Below are 14,854 nucleotides of genomic sequence, written 5' to 3' on the forward strand. Positions count from 1 at the left end.
TCGCATGGTCATGGCTAAACAACTGCATTCCACAGGGTGTTATACACAGATGGGTGCAAGACAATGCATTCAAACCCTAATACAACTAAGAGCTTGTTCCTGGAAGCCAGGAGCGTCACAGCCAAGTTGCAGGTGGTCTGATGTGAGGCTGCCATCCATAGGGAGCTTAGCAGCTCACTGAGCCAGAAGGCAAAGCAAACACCTCTGCTCCTATCTCTTTCCATCTCCATTCAATTAGGCATTTTCCTTTGATTTGTTGCACCCTCTTTGGTTGACACAAGGAGTACAATTTGTTAGTCTCTAAGGTGACACAAGTATTCCTCGTTGTCACACACACACACACACTTTGGACCAGGACCAGATGTCAGTGGGGTTCCTCCAGCTTCGCAGTGCAGTCACTGAAATCACCCTTCTCTGTATCACCCTCAGTGTCTATTTCTCTCATTACACCTTGCCTGGATGGAGCTCACTGATCTGCCTGATGCAATCTTCCTTCTCTCATCACCCCGCCCTGTGCCCCCCTGTAGCTCACGAAAGCTTATGCTCAAATAAATTGGTTAGTCTCTAAGGTGCCACAAGTACTCCCCTCCTTCCTCCTCATCCATCCACTATCACCTTGGGGGGATGCCTGGGTTCGGTATTAACCTTGTCCTCTGCCTGTGGAAATTGTTGTTAACCCCACTCACCCTGCTGCTGATCAAGTCCAATGACAGGCTACCGTCCCTGCACAGGCAGCCTGGTGCGATTACTGCTCCAGAGAAACTAGAAGCCAAGTTTAACCGGGACAAATGGGGCTTTGCCAATCTACACTCAGGGTTTTTATTGAGCCATCTGTGCACAAGACCAGGTTCTTCTGGGGAAAAACAGGGGCAGAAAAGACCAGGATTAATCAAATTAAGCCGAGCACTAAAACCAAAACCTAAGAGGCCTTTTCTGCATATCAGAAAGGTGTCTGGGAGGGTTGAGGGAGGAATAAATAAAGGGGGCCCACGTCCTTTCATCACCCATAAAGAATTCACCAGCCAGGGCCCTGATTGCAGGAATATCCCTGCTGCACCCATGGACTTGAAAGGCTGGCTTTGGGGTTTTCCTGCCCCTGCTTCGGAAAGAGGGCGTGGGAGTTGGAAACTAACAGGTGAACAACACATCCAAGCAGATCCTTCACCACGCCCTGCCCTCCAGCACAGCTGCCTGCCTCCCGTCTCCCTCCATTAGATCCGGAAGAATCCCGGGACATGTCAGTTATTTGGGAACTGCTGTTCCTCGCCGTGTTATTTACACCGTCACCCTCTCATTCCAGCCTGTCAGCGCTGTCGATTCTCACCCACCCACCCCTCCTTGCTGCCCTGGCACCAGATTAACGAACTGGCAAACGTAACAGGTGCTGTACAGCTCCTGGTGTGTGTTTTCTGGTTTGTATCTCCTGCCCGGGGATTAGAGCACGGCCTGGCCTCCTGTGTTCAGCACGACTTGAACAACACAATTATCTGCCACTGCACTTTGTAGCCAGTCCCTTGGTAGCCCCTTTCCAGCCATCAGGAGAAAGGTTATTATTAAAACTCCATTTCCTGACAGTGCTTCCAGGCTTGATTCGTACCCCCATTAAAAACTATCAATGCACCGCGCTTTCCGAAAGCCATTTGTGTGACACAAGCCCGGCTGCACTTCCCTTCGGCTCCCTTGGCAGACTTCAATTGAAGCTGCTAATGCACAGTGGCTATGGTTCGCAGCGGTCCTACATCTAAGGCCTGTCAAAATAACGATCAGCTCAGAGAGTCCCTCTCCCCGCAGGGCAAGGCAAGGAGACAGGATGCAGGGCCAAGGCCATTCCTCATCACCCTGGACTGTCCCGCATCCCAAGGACAATCCCCTCAGCACCATAGAGAGAGAGCAGCCTGTGAGGATCCAGCACCGGGGGGGGAAAGCAGGAATCGGCTTTATTCGTGGCAGCACTAAGTGGGCGCAGAGCAGAACGGGCGCAGCCAACGTGCGCTTTGCACAAGGCGGCTGGGAGCTCTGCACGGCAGGGATGGTATCCCAGCTCCATGTTTGTACAGTGCCTGGCGCAGCAGGGTCGGGTCCCTCGCGGGGGCTGCTGGGTGCTAGAGCAATACAAACACCAACAGGGTATCTTGCCCACAGCACCTCTGTGTCCCCTCATTGGATTAATACAGACAAGGGACCAAACCTAGCCCTGCTGTAAAAGGGGGGCTGCAAAGTATCAAGGCCACCGAGATGTGTCTCTCCCTGAGAGCAAAGTCACCCTTGTCCTTCCCCTCTGCCTGCTAATGACCCTCAGGCACTGCAGATTCCCCCCGGGAGCTCCCCAGGGCAAGGGCTGGGTCATTTCTGGCTTGTGGGAGGCTCCTGGCACGATTCTGATTTGGGGGATTGTTTTGGGCAAACCCAAAAAGTGGAATTATGGCTGAAAATGGACCAGTGATTGGCCAGAAGAAGGCTGGGAGCCGGGACTCCTGGCGGAACACTGACCGGGGTCCAGCACTGCTGGCTGGTCATTAGGCAGGGGGGGTCACTATTAAGTTACAGCAAACCCCCTCCTGCCCCCATGCCAGGGGCTGAGCACACTGTCCCCCACAACCCCAACTCAGCTCTCACATGGAGACCCTTTGCCTCCGCAGTGGCAGAGAAGTCATCCTTCAGGGCAATTCCCAGCGAGAGAGACCCCCCCAGCCAGTATCACTCCATCTGCTCTAACCACCAGCTCCAGGCCCTGGCTGCATGCCAGCAGCCTCTCTGTGTAAAGTGAGCGGGGGGGGGGGGCGACACAGGGGACTAGGATCCCTCAGTTTCCTGGGAAGGAGCAGGGCTGCATTGACACAGCCAGCTCTGGGGCCCTTCCCTGGCAGCCTCCGTCTCTGCTGGCGTCCTCTGTGCAGGCCCAATGCCTCCGCTGTGCCGTCTCCCACGAGGAGCTGGGGCTCCTACCCGTGTGGCAGGGAGCTGGGACAACGCCCGTGTGAGTTTCCAGCAGGAACCTAGCAGCCCAAGTTGGGGAGGGAGGGGGAGCACCTTATTTCACTTAATTACAGACATGGCTCTGCAAACGCCCAGCTAAAAAGGGCCATGGGAGGCCAGAAGCCCACAATAGTGCCAAGTACCTGAGCAGAAGCGAGCACCAGACCCCTGAGGATCAGGCCCAGTTCTGGCCCCGCTTCGCTCCACTGCTGCTCTCGGAGATTCCACGACAGGTCATTTGAAACCAAGATCTGTTCCTGTGCTGAACTGCGCGGTCCTCCCTCGTGCGTGAGCCGGGGCACATCGAGGACGGGATGCTCACGAGAGTTGGCTGGTGCTCTCCAGTTTGTTATTGTAGGGTTGCCCGGGAGCTCTGGGCTGCACATGCTAGTTTGCTATTCTAGGGTTGCCCGGGAGCTCTTCTATTATTAGCGGCAGGTCCCTGCAAGGTGCAGAGCAGAGGAGCATTCACACCAGCCAGGCCAGGCTGAAAGCTTCCTGCCATGTAAATGTCCCTGACTGCTCACTCCACACCGCTGGTCACTCCACACCGCCTCACAACCAGGTAGCAACAGCCGAGATTCACCTGAGCTGGTGTCCAGGTTGCAGAGGCCTGGAAAAGCATCCAGCCTGGCTGGAGGAGTGGGGGGGGGGTGTAAATATTACCGCCCAGGGGATCTGCAGACACTGGGATCGTGGTCCAGTGGCAATCCTACAACAACAAACGGTGGGAGGCAGGGTGTGGGCACTGGCTGGGCTAGGAGTCAGGAGGGCTGGGCTCAATTCCTGGCTCAGCCAGACTCACTGGGTGAGTCATTTCTTTTATGACAGGCCTCAGTTTCCTGTCTGTAAAATGGGGGTGACACATCCCTGCCTCCCGGGGTGCTGGGAGTGTGATGAAAGCCTGGTAAGTGCCTAGACAGAGCAAGGGGCAGGGCCAGCCACCTCTCCCGCAGCAGGAGCTCTGCCCACAGCTACCTCAACACTCCCCACCACAGGAGCAGAGGAACCTCCAGGAATGGTGACTGCCCCTGCCCAGGGTGCAGCCACAGCGAGGGACCCACAGATTTCCCCCGCCCGTTGCAGGAATAAGCCACCCTGGGGCACTGCACCAGGAGGGGGCTGAGAACGGTCAGTCACTCCCGGTCCTTTGCTCTTCGCTTTTCTCTCCACGTACAAGGCCGGCAGATTTCATTGCCTATTTCTTGCTGGTTACGCTCCTGGCTTCCCAGGAACAACAGCCTGGCACTGACCCCAGCCATGCCGAGGGGGGAGCATATGCCCAGCCCCCTGAAAGTCGACAGCTGGAGTCCAGCACCCCCCCCCCCCCCGCTGCAAGCTTTCACCTCATGTCAACTGTGCAGCCTTGGCCAGCTGCTGGATCCGGGCCTAAACGCTCCTCCCACTTACGCTGCTGTAAATCAGGAGTAACCCACTGCTGGCAATGCCATGGCACTGGGGTAAAGCTAGAGTAAGGGCAATGCAAATCTGGCCCAAGCGGTAGCGTAATTGTTGGCTTCAGAGCATCACTCCTGATTTACGCTGGGGTGGGAAGAGAACCAGATTGCCTGTTTTAAGGCCTCTTGCCACACCCAGGCAGATGCTGGGTGGGTGTGGATCAAGCTGATCCATGGAGTCCAAGACTGGCCACATCCTTGCAGAAGGGTGGGTTCCACGGGGCGTGTGGTTTCACTCTCCGGCGCAGCCCCTGTGCCAGACAACCCCCCAAATCCCCCCTCCCACAGGCTCCACAATGAGACGGAGAGTGAGGAGTGCGAAAGCAGGGCGCCAGCTCCATGCGTCCAGATCCAAGAACGTCGCACATCGTCCCCAACTCCTGCCTTTGCTGGAGTACAGAGTAAATCATTGTAAATATTTCAGCAGTGCATTAGGTGCAGTCAATTTCAGTTAAGTGTGCGGCCAATTCATCTATAATTCACTGGCTCAGCCCTGCAGTCAGAGCCAGGGCTTGGTTCCTTGGAGTGTTATTGTTTATTAATAAAGTGGATTGGAAAGGCAAAGGGAAGAAGTGGCTGCACTAACCTGGTAAGTCTCATCCCCTGCAACGGGCTTCTCCCCTGGGCTTCAGAGCCTGCCAGGCGGGGCTGGCCTGGAAAGTGTGGCACTGAAGGTCAGCTGGCTGCTTCCTCTGGCCACCCAGCCTCCCGGGAGAAACCCTGGCATGTCCTCTCCCTGACACACGTTATGGGATTAAATATCGCTAGTGACCTTAATGGTCAGGAGAGCCCAGGGCTGGTGGCATCTGAGCCAGGCCAAACAGGCACAAGGGAAGCTGGTTACTGCAGGGGTTAGGGCAGGGGATCCAGAACTCCTGGGGTCTGGTCCTCGCTGCGCCGGTCCAGCTTGCTGCCGGAGCTCGGGACAGCCACCAGACTCCTTGCTTTGGGGGCAGTACTGACCTTGCTCCAGGATGGGGGAGGGGAGGCATTTCTGATTAAAATGAACAAATGATATAGAAAGGGAAAGTATTAATTACAGCTCTGCCAGAGCCCCTCAATCCGACCCTGCAGCCCCTGCTAGCCCAGCCCTGGGCTCCCCCCAGCTCTGCCAGGGTCCCTCAATCCTGCTCTGCAGCCCCTGCTAGCCCAGCCCTGGGCTCCCCCCAGCTCTGCCAGGGTCCCTCAATCCTGCCCTGCAGCCCCTGCTAACCCAGCCCTGGGCTCCCCCTCCCAGCTCTGCCGATGCAGCCAGCTGCCCCCAGCTATGGGAGGCAGGAAGGCACTTTGCATGCAGCTAGGTGGCTGGAAATACCGAGTTTGCACAGAGCCACCTGGCCCTGAGCCTGAGGGCACCTTGCGTGTGGTGCTCTGGGATGAGCATAGCTCGCTGGATCACTTGTGTTGCATGCGGAGGGGCTGTGGGGGGACACAGGGACGGAGGAGGGAGGGCCTGTCCCACCCTAAGCTGCAGGAGCTAAAGCCTTCCAGTTCCCGAGTTCTCTCCCTCGGGCTGCCCATAAATCGACTGAGCACCAATTCAAGCTCCAGTCGCAGGCGAGTTGCAGCCCAAGCAGATTGAACAGAACATCTGCCTCCTGCATTATTTACACTCTCTGCACTGATTGGCTTCCCGCTGGCACAGCAGGGCTGGGGCCGGGCCACAGGGCCCCCACTCCTGGCTGGCGGGCGGTGGAGGGGGAAGACAACCCCTCCCGCCCTGCAGCAGCCCGGCGCCGTCCCAGGAGTCCGAGCACCAGCCGGTGGCACCGAGGCGGGTCACGCGGGGCCGTCTCTCTAGCCTGGATCAAAGGGCAGAGTGGGGAGCTGGCACTGCAGCTGCCCAGGCTGCGCCCACTCTGGCAGGAGCAGGACTCCAGGGCTCACTATGCAGCTCTGAGCCCCAGAGCCAAGTTCCCACCACGCACGCGGCACCGGCTGGACTGGGCATGGCACAATGCTGCTTCACACACACTTCAGCCAGCAGCGCTGCCCCCTCCCTGCCATCCTACCCCTCCCGGCTCCTCCATCCCTCCGCAACCACCGCCCCACCCGACCGCCAATCCCCTCTCCTTCCCTCCTGCCCCTTGCAGACATTCCAGGCTCCAGCCCAGGAAGAGACTCTCGGTCCCTTTCCCTGCATAGGCTGTGGCAAGGAGCCAGGGTCCCCAAGGCTCCAGATGGCTTCAATACACAAGGAGCTCTCTGTGCAGGGCCGGGGAGTGCTCGACGCCGCGCCGGGACCGGGCTAGCGGGAGACACGCAGGGCGGCACTGCTGAGCCCTCTGGAACTCGAGAGGAACTGCAAGCCAGACACCCTGCCCCAGGCCTCCGTCTGTCCAGGCCTGGGGTGCAGGAGCGTCACAGACGGCTGGGGCCTGCAACGCAAGCCGTGCATAGGAAGCATCAGGGGAGGTTTGGCCTCACAACTCATGGGGCTCGTAGAAACCTGAGTTTTGGTGGTGGCTGTCTCAGAGCCAGGAGCTACAGGCCCCGCTTATCTCAGCCCGCCCCTTCGTCTGGGGGAGGACACCTCACTTTTTACTTCATCCCCCTGAAGCACACCAGCACAGGCAACCAGACCAGGACTCCTGGGTCCCATTCCCATCTGTGCCCTGCATGACCAAATCCCATCCCGCCTTGTGCCTCAGTTTACCCTCTGTGCAGGGGGCTTGAGGGGTTACTGTATTAGTGTCCCTGCCGCACCCTGAGATCCCAGCATGAAAGGGTCTGAGGGGAGGGGGTTATTAGCACCCTTCATTGCAAAGAGGCCAGAGCTTGGACTGCAGCCTGGCCAGAGGCCCGAGCAAGTGCGTGAGGAGGGGGGAGGCAAGTCCTGTTTCTCTGAGGCCCTGCAGGCAGAAGGGCTGGAGTGTGGGGGGGTTAGTCTCCTGGGTAAATCAAAGCCAGTGTGGATAGCACCAGAGCAGGGACCAACATCCAGCAACTGCTGGCAGAGCAGCAGGGCCCTGGGCAGGTAGATGACTACCCCAGCCGGCTCGGGTGAGGCATCAGGACAGAGCCCTGCATGGCCAGCACCTGTTTAGGGCTAGAACCCTCCACCCAGTCCCCTGAGGGCCAGAGTCAGGCCCCCAGCTCAGCAGGGACCACTCACTCCTCATGGGAAAGTGAGGTGCTAAGGCTGGATAAAATTCACTGCATGTGTGTATCACACTCAGGAAGCCAGACAAATGGCATCAAATGGAGTAGGTCAGCTGGGCCGAGGCAGGGGAGGCTGGCCCACCCCAGCCCAGCCAGGGGGCAGGTCCCAGTGGGATCAGATGAGCACAACTCCCATCAGCCTCCCCACAGACCCACCTGGTGAAGCCATTGCAAGGTCCCTGCTCAGCTCTTGGTGCAGGCATCTGGGGCTGGCCCCCTGCAATTCGGGGCAGAGGCCAGAGCTCTGAATGGCTCCTTCCATGGGTCAGGTTTACACCAGGGAGCAGCTCCAGCTCTCCCTGTTTCCCCAGGCCCTAGGGTCAGGCTGCAGCAGCACCAACCAGACAAGCAGGACTGGGCAGAGGCGGGGCCCTTGGCAAACACAGGTGTAGATCATTGCACAGGTGGTAGGCGCTGCACTGATCACGGCTCAGCCTCGCCTCGCCCTGGCCGAGCTGACGGGAGCCAGGCTGGGCTCAGCTGCGGGGGCTCTTGTAGCCCAGACCCTGTGGCAGCCTGAGAGCCAAACAGCTCAGCCCAGAGCACAAGGACAAAGGGACACGGCCCCTCGTGCTGCCAGACCCCAGCTCTGCCCTTCCCGGGGCGAGGACGCAGCTCCTGCGGGAGGGCGGGCGGCTCTGGGCACAGCCTGCCCCAGCCGCGCAGGGGGCTCCAGGGACTGTTACTCGAGAGGAAAATGCAACAGGTGGTGGGAGCTGGTGTCTGGCAGCAACTCCCACCTGCTGCCCCACAAGCCCCTCCAGGGAGTGGCGGAGCCGGGGCCCGCAGCCCGCGGGGGGGCTGCAGGTTGGAACTAAGGGGCCATAGCAGAGCTGTGGGTGGGGAGCCAGGGTGGGCCAGCAGGGGGTTGCACATCAGGACTGAGGGGTGCTGGCAGAGCTGGGGGTCGGGACTGAGGGGCGTCAGCAGAGCTGGGGGGGGAGAGCCCCGGGCTGGGCTCTAGTGCTCAGCATGCAGGCCGGGGTGAGGAGTCACGCTCAGCCTTTCCCATGATCCTGCTATTTGATCCACAGGGTGATGCAGCAGCTCCCGTAGGGCCCCCCCCATGCACACACACAAAGGGGGAGTTTGCCAGCAGCTGCTGGAGGGTGACGCTGGCCCAGGGCTGGGTGTGGGAGCCCCCCCCCAGCTAAGCCACTTGCATTTCCCGAGTGATGGGAGCAGGGTCCAGGTGCTGCATCTGAGGCTCAGTGAGAAACTGGTGTGATTGGCAGGGGGTGAGGGGCGACGCTGCCCTGCCCCCCGCCCCCCGGAAGAGCTGCTGGACCTGGCCTGGAAAGGGGCCGAGGCTTCTAGGCAAGGCCACGCGGGCGTGGGCCAGACTCCAGCGCTGATGGGACGGCTCCATGTGAGCGGGTGCCAAGGCCCCTCCAGAGCGACGCGAGAGTCTGGAGCGTGGGCTGCAGAGCCAGGCTCGCAGGGGGGTTGAACCAGCCCTCGCGGGGGGGCTGTAGCACTGATGCTGTCAAGCGTTCGCTCTGCTCTTCCCCTCCCTGCGCTCTCAGGGCTCCCCCCAGTCAGAGCCCCCACAGGGGCGTCTGCAGAGCTAGTTTTTGTGCCGCAGCCCAAGCCCGAGTCGGTCGACCCAGGGGCCTTTTTGCAGCATGGACGTACCTCTAGGGGCCCCCGGGCTGCCGCCCGCCCCAGAGATCTCCAAGGGGCTGGGGCACAGCTCGGACCTACCCGCTGCTGGAAACGGGCTGGTCCAAGAAGCGGCCCCGTTGCGGCGGGGGGAGAGTCCGAGCGACATTTCTCGTCTGTGCAGCTTGCAGCGGGTGGGGTTAAACCAGAGCAACCAGCCAAGCCAAGCAGGCCTTCGGTGTGGCCTGACTTTAAAGAGCCCAGGCTAGAGCAAGAGCCTGGAAGCCAGGGCTCCATCCCAGTGTCTGCCCCACCTACCCTGAGCCAGGTCCCATTCTGTGGGAGCTGAGTGCCTCACAATTCACCCTCCCACACCCTGCGAAGCAGGGCAGTGCTGCTGGACCCCCTGCACCCTTGGGAACTGGGAGGCTAAGTGACATACCCAGGGTCATACACGGAGTCTGTTCAGAGCAGGGACTGGAGCCAGGTCTCCTGATTCCCAGCCGAGTCCGCAAACCACTGGGCCACCCATCCACCCTCTTCCTGGTATCACTTCGCTTCTCCAGGCCTGTCCTTCCACAGCCAGTAACGCTCCCTAAAGCAGCCATGCATGGTTACCCATTGCTCCGGGATCCTCAGGCACACGGGGCTGGAGATGGACCAAGGGCTGCAGTTTCCTGGATAAAGTTTAAACTCAGAAGCCCAAGGTTATTTCCTGCCAGGTGCCAGGCAGCAGCAGCCTGCAAGGTTCACTTTAGGGCTAGTGAGGGTCTCGCCTGCCACAGGGCAAGGCAGGGTCCCAGCTGCCAGGCTCAGCCCGCCCGTGGAGTTTGGGTTGGCCATGGTGCTCATGTGCCCTGCACCTGCTTCTGCCCAGGGATGAGGACCAGAAAGAGCCAGTGGGCACCTCAAAGGACAGCGCAGGAGAATACTCACGAACCCACTGCCTCATCCCAGGGCTTTTGTGCCCTGCAGAAATCCAGGTGACAGGAGGGAAACCAGCCCTCATCTGCCTTCGAAAGCAGCCTGCAACGAAAAGCTTGCAACTTGCCTGGCAGCATGCTCCTACGCCGCATCTGCAAGCTCTCTCTGAGCGCCCCCAATGCCCGCACATCTGGATGTTCTGCCTCTCTTGCCTCATCTGCTTTATCTGCTTTCTCTCCACGTCCCCGGTCCCAGCACAGGGCCCAGCCTACAGATGGAACAAGGAGCTCACTGGAGTGCCAGGGCCCTTGATGTGTTCATCAGCCTGAGGAATAACCCAGATAAAAGCCCACCGGGCCCCCAAGCCTCCAGATTCGGCTGAGCTGAGCAGCAGGATTCACTGGCTCAATTAGAATGCATTTCCCGTCTGGAAGCGAGGGACAGATCTTCAAATGCCCCTGCAAGAACAGGATTTCATGGCCCCACGGGAGCCAAAGCCCAGTGTGAATCCTTTCAATAAGAGGAAGAAAGGAGCCAGAGAGGAGCGCTCCCCGCTTTCATCTCCCAGACGCAGCTAGGCCTTCAGAATCCAAAGCCTGCCTCGTGCTGCAATTAACCAGCACAGAGCTCTGCTCCTTTGTGCCGTCTGACCCCTCGGCCACGGGTCGCTGCCCGGTGGAGGTGTCGTTAACGCCATCGTGCAGAGCGGCTGAAAATGTGCAAACAAGCCACGTCCGAAACGGGCTGCAGCCCGCGGGGTGGGTTTTCTGGACATGGGGCTGTGACAAGGGCCAGTGCAGAGGACAGGCTACCCACCTAATTCATAGTCCTTGGCTGGTCAAGGTCAGGAGAGACAGCAGCCGCCTTCGGCTTTGTCTCAGCCGAATTAACCCATTAGATGCCACACAAACCGCGGTGCCAACAGGTTAACATGAACCACGCTGGGGTCTAGCCTCAGCTCTGCAACTTTCAGAGTAGCAGCCGTGTTAGTCGGTATCCGCAAAAAGAACAGGAGGACTCGTGGCACCTTAGAGACTAACACATTTATTTGAGCATGAGCTTTCGTGAGCTACAGCAGCCGATGAAGTGAGCTGTAGTTCACGAAAGCTTATGCTCAAATAAATTTGTTAGTCTCTATGGTGCCACAAGTCCTCCTTTTCTTTTAGTTCTGCAACTGAGACACAACAGGGAGCTGGGCAAGTCACCACATGGCTCCATCCCTCAGTTTCCCTATCTGGGAAGTGGGTTGATGTTGAAAGATGAAGGTGCGAGCCCTTTTGGGAGCTTGACTCCCTACCCACACCTGAGTGAGCAGGGATGCCAAGAAACCAGAGGAGGGATGCACGTCCCCCTGGGGGCTTTGTGGATCAGTCTGGTCCCCAGTGGACAATTCTGTCCCCGGTCAGTAGAGAGGCCAAGCACCACATGGGCCATGGCGACCGACCTGCCCCTGTGCTCCCAGACGGGGTTGCTGCAGCACAAGGCCAAGGCACCCTGGAGCAGGGAAACCTGCCCTGTTGCTGGAAGGTAAACTGAGGCCTTGGCATGCCAGGGCTGCCACGCCAGCACCCACGTGCTGTCCACACAACATGAACCTCCAGATTACCTTCAGGAAGCCTGCAATAGCCCAGCCCCCTCTCCAAAGCCAGCCATTGCCCCCATTCCCAGGAAACCGCTGGGTTTTCCTAGAGGACGTTGCAGCACAGAGCGGAGCACCCTCCCAGCAGTTCATAGCTGAGGGATGTGACCGTGGGCTCTTCCCTCCCCGTGGGTCACCCTCACTCCTTGCACCCCCTCTCAGAGCCTGGAAGCTCTTCGGGGCAGGGCCCATTTCTCTGTTTGGGTCCGAGCAGCACCTGGCCCACTGGGGCCTCCTGGGACAAGCAGGAAGCTGGGTCTCCATGGCGCGGGGAGAACCTCAAAGGTTTCTCTTCCAAAGGGTTTGGGGGAACCTCTCTCCTGGGGTCACATTGCCTGGGAGCTGCCCCCCACGCAACGAAGGTTTGCATTTGAAGAGCCCCCAGCAAAGGTCAAAACAAAACTGGGCCAAAACTGGTTAAAAACACCCTTAACTTTCTCCAGGCTCCACCCCCAGCATCCCCAGGCTCCACCCCCTAAACCCCAGGGCCTCCCCCCAGGCTCTGTCTTACTCAACCCCAGTGCCCCAGGAAAGCACTGGCCCGATGCAGCCAGGTGAAAGTTTGGGGGTTGTAATAAAAACCCAGGGAAGGTCCAGGCTAGCGGGAACCCACCCCCTCATTCTCCCCATTTCACCCGAGTTCAGTCACTTACAAAACAAAGAGTCCCCCGCAGGGTGAGCTCCCACCCTCACCCCAAGGCAGATCCGTTCCTCGCCCCCCCACTTCTGCTGGGGCTTTGTGTTTTACATCCCCCTGCAGCTCCAGGATTGGCCCAGGCTGGGCTGAGAAGCTGGGAGAAGCCAAGGGGAATGCGGCGCTCATCCCAGCAGGGCACGGCGGGGCGGGCCCTGGCACCCCCCCAGGGTACACGCTATGATTCAGCCTCTCGGTTTCGCTCCTCGGAGCCAGCGTCCAGGAGGAGCGAAAACGCCAGCTCAGCAGGGAGGAGCAAGCGCGTGGCTGGCCCCCGGAGCCAGCGCTGGGAACCGGCGTCCCACTGCCCGCCCCGGGAGTGCTGCGCCCGGCACAGGCACCAGCTTGCCTCCATGTGACGCACCGCCCTGGCCCCGAGCCGCTGACACCACGGCAGAGGGAGCTTCCCCTTCCCCCAAGCCCCGTATGGGGCACGGACGGTCCCGCCATTGCAGCAGCTCCCGGTGCCCTAATGCGGGGTGCTGCGGGTAACAATGAGGGCCACCCCTGACCACGTCTCCTGGTCCTGCCTCAACCCCAGCCCTACCTCTGACCCAGCTCCCCTGGCCCGGGCAGTGATGTGGGGGCCACCCTTCTGCTCCCCAAGTCCTGGGGATAGGCACGGCCCTGCCCCCACCCCTAGCATAGACAGAGCAGCCTCGAGGCCGCTGGGGAGCAGAGAATAGCCAGTGTGTTCCAGCCCCGTCCCCCAATCTGCCCCATGGGCCCAGGAGAGCAGAAAGTATCTGGAGCACAGTGTGTTCCACCTCCTGGATGGGCGGAGGGGGGCTGGTCACTACTATCCGCCCCCCCGGCCACAGGGCCAAGGGAGGCAGCTCGACACTGGGACTCACGGGGGCGTGTGGTCGGCAGAGATCGCATCCAGGAAGGCTAACGGGCCCCTGCAGGTTTGAATCCCCAGTATCAGGCTACAGCAAGGGACATAGGAGCCCTGGAGCACAGGGACTGGGCTGCTTGCTCCTCTAAGGAATGGGAAGGGTGCTCGGGGCTGCAGAGTGCCCGGCGGGGTGGGGTGGGGATCAGCGCTTTCCCAGGGACTGCAAAGTTACCACAGGCCTCATTTCCCCTTGGTCGGTTGAAAACCAAGCACCCAAACCAAAGGTCAATGCTGCCCCTGCTCCCCAGGCTGGGCCCCGGCTGCCAGCACCAGCCACACTCAGCCTGACCAGGGGCACATCTTACAGGCCATTGCTGAGCCCCTGAGGTGGGGAGGGGCTTGGAAAGTGGGTGGTGCAGGGAACAGGACACACAGGTTACAGCCTCCCGCCCAGCCACAGATGAGTCAGATGTTGGTGAGTCTGGGAGGGCCCACCTCCCCTCCCCCACCCTGTGGCGCTCACCCCACAAGAGGGTGGCAAAGAGCAGTCAGAGTGAGCAGCCGGGCCTGCCCATGCCCAGCCTGCGCCGGAGGAGCCCACAGGCCATGGGCCTCCTGCAGAGAGAGGAAGAGGTTGGAGACCCAGCAATTCCACAAGTGGCAAATCAGGTGGGTGCCCAACCTGCAACCCCGGGCACCCGGCAATCAGAGGGGCCCACAGCTGCCCCGGGACCAGCCTCCAGCTGGCTCTCATGGAGCACCTGGGAACCGGAGCCCAAATGGAGAGGCCACTGGTGGAAGCTCGGGCTTCCCTGTCTGGACCAGAGGTGCTGGAACTGGGGGAGCTGCTGCATGAAGTGGATTCCATTATACCCAGGGTTTAGTTTGGTTCAGTAGCTCTCAGCACCCCCACTGTACACATTGTTCCAGCCCCCCTGGTCTGGACACATCTGACAGCCAGCAAAGCCGCTGCCTGGCACCTGTGCTGGGCCAGGGGGCCCGACAGCCCCCGGGGAGGGTCGCAGCCAGCAGGGCCTGCAGGGGGAAGGGAAGGATCCTCAGGGAATTCGGCTCAGACAAAGGGACTGGCTTCTGCGCCAGCCAAAGAGAGCTGGTGCGAAGGGGGAAAGCTCCCCTCAGCCCCGAGCACCCCAGCCCTGCCCTGGGGGACCCCTCCAGGAGCCAGAGCACAGCAATTATTGAGGCATCAGGCTGTGGACAGTGCATGCGCATAGTGTCTCCCAATGCTCTGCAGGGAGCGGCTGTGCTGCCGGCTCCTCCCGGACGGGACCCCAGCATCTCCCCAGGCCCGGTTCCCCAGCATGGGGCAGCCCCAGGGCATCGCTGCCTGGCTGCAAAGCACCTGACCTACTGGCTCCCTTTGCCCCTCTCCTGATGCTTTGGGCCCAGGCCCTCAGGCTGCATCCCCCAGATCCCACCAGGAGCCAGAGCCCACACCAGGTATTAGAGACACAAGAGGCCCCAAGCTCCCTGCCTGGTTCCCTACAGCCCCCCCTTCCCTGGAGAGCAGCCCAGCGATGCACGTACCAGCCACAGCAACC

The sequence above is a fragment of the Lepidochelys kempii genome, chromosome 27, assembly GCF_965140285.1.
Source record: "Lepidochelys kempii isolate rLepKem1 chromosome 27, rLepKem1.hap1, whole genome shotgun sequence".
Classification (NCBI taxonomy): Eukaryota; Metazoa; Chordata; order Testudines; family Cheloniidae; genus Lepidochelys; species Lepidochelys kempii.